Below are 6,635 nucleotides of genomic sequence, written 5' to 3'. Positions count from 1 at the left end.
GTAAAGTGTTTCAAAATTGTTTTCCCCCTTATTATGTGTTTAAATTTTGAGACATAAATGTTTATTACTATTTTAGAAATCTTGCCCTTATTTTGTTCATTATCCTATTGCACCTGAATAAATCACATTGTCATCTCATCTAAAATTTGAGCTTTAATGCAAAATGGTTAATGCAAATGATTAAATACCATTTTACCCAATAACTTGCTTATTGAATTGATCCATGCTTTTATAATTATTGAAAGCACTCAATTTTTTTTTCATAGTAAAAATTTCATTATTTTTATAATACCTTAAGACAACTTCTATTTAATGATTCACCAAAATATTTTTTGCACTAAAATAACAGAACAAAACTTCAAGCTTGAAAACCAGTAATATGTTTTCATACATCCAGTTATATTACAGAAAAGAGTAGAAATGTACAAAATGTTTAAAAAAAAAAAATTATAATTTCTTAATTATTAAATGAATTCTTATCTGTAATTACCATAGTTAAAAAGAATTATTTTTTCAATAAAATCTACTAAAAATGCAAAAAAAAAAAAAAAAAAAAAAAAAAGCAACATCCAGGATAAAATATTTATTGTAAAAATGAAAGCAATTTGAATTTTATCAAGATGAAAGTTATTGTCATAAAATACATGAAAAACATCAAAAAGTTTCTAAAATTAGAAGAAAAAAATTGTATTGCAACTAAATTGATATTATAGAAAACACTTTTTAATTTTCAATTTGTGTAAAATTATTTTTGCTTATCATTTCAGTGGTTATTGTAGGGAAAATGTCAAAATCTCGCTTAATTTTTAAATGACTAAAACTTTTAAAGAAAAACGCACAGTGGTGAATATTCTGTTACTTCAAACTGTATTTAGGCCACATTTAGTAGTTATAGGGTAGACAGTCTGGCTTGTGGATTCCCAACAAACACACATTTTTCGTTATTGTAGCGATTCTGGACAGAGAGAGAAAGAGTATATAATTTAGTATTAACTTATTAAAAACAATTATTAAAAGGAAATTATATGTATTATATGAGGTTACAGTAGAGGTTTGATGAAAAATAAAAACTTGTATTCAGAATGTAAAATTAAGGTTAACTCTTCCAAAAGTTTTTAAAAATTTAATTTTAAAACACTGAGTGTGAGAATAAACTTTTTCTGTCATGTATAAATCATTTGTAATGAATATAAATTTTCTAATATTGAAATATAATAATATTTGACGAAACTTTTCTGAAGAATTTATGATGAACAGATGAAACAATTCATAGAATATACAGCTTTGTGTATCTTTCTTCAACTAGGAATTTCATTTGATTATACATGTTATATTCTATGAGAGATATGTCAGAACTATTATTTAACAGAAGTTTTTAAGATTGTAGTTTCTTTAATACTTTAATAAAATTTGTCAATATTGACAACTAAATCAATTTAAATTAATGATGGGAAAAAATTTATTCAAATCATTCAAATAATTTTATTTCACTAAAAAAATTTGTTTTATTGTCAAAAAAAACTTTTTTTTTTTTTTTTCTTTTTTTTATTTCCATACAAAATTTTTATCCATATCTATACAAATTGGTCTGTAAATAATTTTTCAAATAATAATTGGATATCACATTAGACTTTCAGTTAGTGAAAAGACCATGTCTGAGAAAGAGTTAAAAATTAATATAGATCTTAATGAAATTAGTCACTGGCATGCACAACTTGGTAATAATAAGTGCATATATAGCATATTCAAGTTATAATACTCTTAAAAACGTTAAAGTTGGCATTCCTTTTTTTAAAAAATTATCTTTTGAATATTATGTTTTTTATGAAATATTATAATGCATATATTTTTTCAGATGATATTTTTATGATTTAAAATGTTTAAATCATTATTCTTGAAAAATATGAAAATATTTTGGTGCTTGAAGTATAATATGTACATTATTTATGATTTATAAAATATTGAATATTAATTTTTCAGTGTAAGATAAGAATTACTAAAATTAGATTACAAAAAAAGAAAATGCTGCAAGATTTTTTTTTTTTTATACATAAATCTCAAATTAAAATATTTGAGAAGCTTTTATAATATTGTCTATGTCTATATGTCTGATTAATCGAAAGTAATTTTGTGTAACCGTTTTATGTATTGTTTCTAGTATTATAGCTCTAAAATTAGTTTCTCTTTAACTAATTTTTGTGTCTTTTTATTTTATGTAATTAAATCTAAATTTCAACATATAATTGAATTACTTTGCTTCTTTTTATAAATATCTTTCTATTCATTGGCTTATAGTATATTATAATTTTTCATTCATAACTGTAATACGTGCTTTGAATTATTTTCTATTAACTAAGCAAAAATTTGTTAATTGTAAAATTTGTTAACTGTTTTTATTGCAAAATAATATACATAGCTTTTGTCTCATAAGATCTTTATATATATATTGGAAAGAGAAAGCACTTTATTTATAAATTTATCTTGCATATTTAGAAAGTGGAAACTTCACATAGCTTAACATTGTAATGATACTATTTTTATTATTAAAAAGCATTATAATCTTAAATTTGAAAATATTTATTCAAAGGAACTTGAATAACATAAAGTATGAATGTTATGAAATTATAAAACTTTCTTGAAACAAAAATGTTAAAATAACAATATGAACCCAACATACCTTTTTTCATCAAGGAATTGTAGGATTTATTTTGTAGTACATCTGTCTACAAAAAATCTGTCAAAAATGGTTGTTATATTACATTCAGAATTTTCATAGCATTCATCTTTGTGACAGAAATGTGAAATAGATCTCTTTGCATTCCAAAGGTATGTTTTTGGTAGATATTTGAAAAAATACAGCTTGATTTGGGATTCTGTATATTTTTTCTACATCTGTGTGGTATATAATTACTATTCCTAAGTATCTCATTCTGCAACAGCAAAGCAATTACTTTGAAATATATATTGTGCTAATGTGGAATTTATTTTTTATACCTTGATAAGCATTGTCTGTAAAATACTATTTCTTGTTGACATATTTGGTTTGGAAATGGTTGGGAAGTTATGAATATCTTCACATTAAATTTGTATATACAAGATTGCTTAATTTTTCACAAGTGTGAATTAAATGAATTTTTAATGAAGCGAAATTTGCACTTAAAAAAATGCTAAGAGCTTTTGTAAATGGAATCTTAATAAACTATGAATATTTTGGAGAAAAAAAAGTTTTACCCCCGTCCCTTATTATGTTTTTTTTTTTTTTTTTTTTTTTTTTTTGACATTATAGAATTTGTCAAAAAGCATATGAAGATTAATTTATTACTTAAATCCTTCAATTATTTTCTTTAAACCAGTTTAGTTTTATTAATGCCCTATTTTGAAGATATGAAGAATAAATTATTTTAGGATGTAAAGTCGCAGAGGAAAAAAAAAAAGGATCCACCACAGCTTTATTTTGGCATTGTTCATTGTACAATCGTAAAAAAATAACTTAATGTACTTTTAAAGATTTTTGAAGTAACAATTTCGTAAGGGGTTGTTTATATATTGAAATAAAAGCAAACTTCAAAATTTCCAGTGGCATTCCAGTCTATTTTTCTCATCAAATTTTAAACTACATCAAAAGTTATTCCCCGAAACCAAGTTTCATTAGTTTAGGTCTTTTCATTTCAAAATAAAGAGTTAACAAAATTTTAACCTTTTATTCATATCTTAAAAACTTAAAGATATTGGTCTAAACTCTTTCTTTTATGAAAATGTAAGTATTCTACACATTTTGCAAATATATTTAATATGAAAAAGTAATTTTTAATATGTGTAAAATAAAAACAAAATTAGAATTGATAATTTTTTAAAATTGCAACATACTTAAATTTTGGCAAAAACATTTTATGGAGTCATGCAAGTTTCAGCTCATTCTTATGCACTGATTTCCCATTGCATTAAGTTTTCTCTACTTCTAAAATAATCTGCATTCACAAAATTCAAAACATTGACAGATTTTTATGGTCTTGAAATGCTGTGATCATGCATTTGTTGAAGCCAATATTGTTTTCTACTTGTTGTAATATAAAAATATATTTAAAAATTCATCAGTGGCAAAAACTGTGAAATAAAAGTTTAAAAAAAATTCCATTCTATTATATTTTATTAACCATCACCACTTTTAAGCATAGTGAAAAATCTGTCCTTGTAATAAGCTAGAAATTTTATTCGTCAGCTCATATAATGTCACTTGCAGAAAGTAACAAATTCTTTAAAAAATGGAAATTTTATTTCTTAATAAATATTTTGTAGCATTTAACTTTTTAATCCTACAAACATTCTGATGATTAGGAACTCCATGTTTCCTAACTCATGTTTAAGTGTACAATATTTATTTCACAAGTCTCAAATTTCATAAGATTAATCTACTGTAATTATAATTATTGTATATAATAACATATGGAATAAAAAAATTCAGGCATCAAAATGTTATTTATTAAGCATTTAATAATGCTATTCTGTAATAATATATTATAATTGTAATTCTTCTTATGGATTTTAATAATCTATTTAATACAGTTAAGTATTAAATTCTTCAATGCCATTTTAATTAAAGTTTGTTTCCTTTAAGCAAATAGGTTCTAATATGAATTTTCAATTTTCATTCAAATTGGATCTTAATAATAATTTAAATATTTAAATGCAATTAAGATAACATCAATATTAATTAAGAAAAGCAAACCATTTTTTTCCTCCAATATAAATGAAAAGTTGTCATTTGCATTTAATTGAAAGAAGAGCATTGCAAATGATATTTAATTTATTCAAATGTTTAAAATGCAGAAATGACTTCCAGATTTTGCCAAATTATACAATCTTTTGGTATTTATTCAAAGCTTTTTAATAATATAAACTTTATAACAAGACTAGATTTGTATATTATTTTTATATTTATACTTTGATATTATTTATTTTGTGATAAATATTAAGTTGTTTTATAGCAATATAAGTATTACCTATGATTGCTTCAATGTGTAATATTTCATTTTTACTTCATCGTATAAGTATAGAGAAGATTATGTTAATCATTAAACAAAAAATCATACTCAAAATTTTGATTACTCTTCCTTTTGGACCTTTTAAAAAACATTTTTGCCAATATGTCAGTTACAAAGATAACTAAAAAAAACGCTTTGAAGTAGACAAATGCAACTTCATACACGATCTTTTCAACAAATGTGCAGATTTCTATTGTATGTTGAGCAAATTCTGTTCGGAGGAAGTCTGTCTATCCGGTTGTTTGAGTACAAATGGATTCAATAATTACAAAACTCAAAGATCTATATAATTAAAATTTGGTACACAGGTTTGACATCTGAAATAGTTTCGCATAAAATTTTTCAATCAAATCCGAGAAGCAGTTGATCTTTTGTCTGTCCGTACTTTGATGCATGTAAATACAATGATTCAAATGAATGAAGTTTATTATATTGTCTTGCGACTATAATTATAGTTAAACTTTGTTGTGAATTGGTCTGCAAAAATACACCCAAAACACATATTCTCAATTTGGATTCGGTAAAAATGTTAGATTCATGTCAAAGGTCTGTGCTTTGTAATTATCACCAGATCTTAATTTATAACTACTTTGCATGGTGTTAGTAAATGTTGTTCAATATATTCTTGGCCGTATCCAAGGCCAACACTTTAAAATGGGGATCTGGATTAATTGGAAGTTATGCCATAACGTTTGGGAAAGCCTGTTCCCATTTGGTTTTTGTCTAACGAACAAAAGGAATTTGAAAATAGTAACTTGGATGAAGAGGAATCTATCTTCGTCTTCTAACTTGCTGTGAGGAATTATTTATTTTGACTGTACATCATAATTTCAAATTGTGACCAGAGGTTGTGCTAATATACCTTTATTATGTTAGTAATAATTATTGCATAAATATATGTCCTGCATATAGATTTGAATTACTTTAAAATTTATCCTATACTTTTAAGAAATTTATATCTTTTTTAGATATTCGCATAGTCTTCAACTGGTATGATGGATTGGGACTAATGTAAATTGCAATTACGGATTTTAAATATATATTCCACTTTACATATCTGTTTTGAAAGTGGAATCAATTAAAATAAAATAATACCATTATTTTACTGAAATAAAATTTTAAAAATTCATCTTTATTTGTTAATGAGATACATATTATTTGTTTTATAGTATTGATTTGCTCACACCATATTTTTGTTTTACATTCCTCTACATATCTGAATTAAATATATTTTTACACTTTTAAATGGTAATTAACAATTCATAAATGTTATACTACAAAATAGAATGTTATCTAAATAGGCAATAGAAAAAAAATCAATCAAGCAGTTAACATTTCATCTAAAATCCACTTCATCTCATAAATATTACTTCTGCACTCATAACTTCACCTTAGAATCGGAATATACCGAGTGGTTAAAAATAAATCTCTATTTGAAGCTGTCTGCAGCTTGAAGGAAAAATACGAATGACATAATAAAAATAGTTGAAACAATCACCAATAGATGGCACTGCCAGTTTCAAATGCCTTTGTAATCATCAATAAAATCAAGGAGCCATCATTTCTGCGAGTAACGTGATACGAGATTCCTCT

Source organism: Argiope bruennichi, chromosome 7 (assembly GCF_947563725.1).
Source record: "Argiope bruennichi chromosome 7, qqArgBrue1.1, whole genome shotgun sequence".
NCBI classification, from domain to species: domain Eukaryota; kingdom Metazoa; phylum Arthropoda; class Arachnida; order Araneae; family Araneidae; genus Argiope; species Argiope bruennichi.
This window is presented reverse-complemented; position numbering follows the sequence as displayed.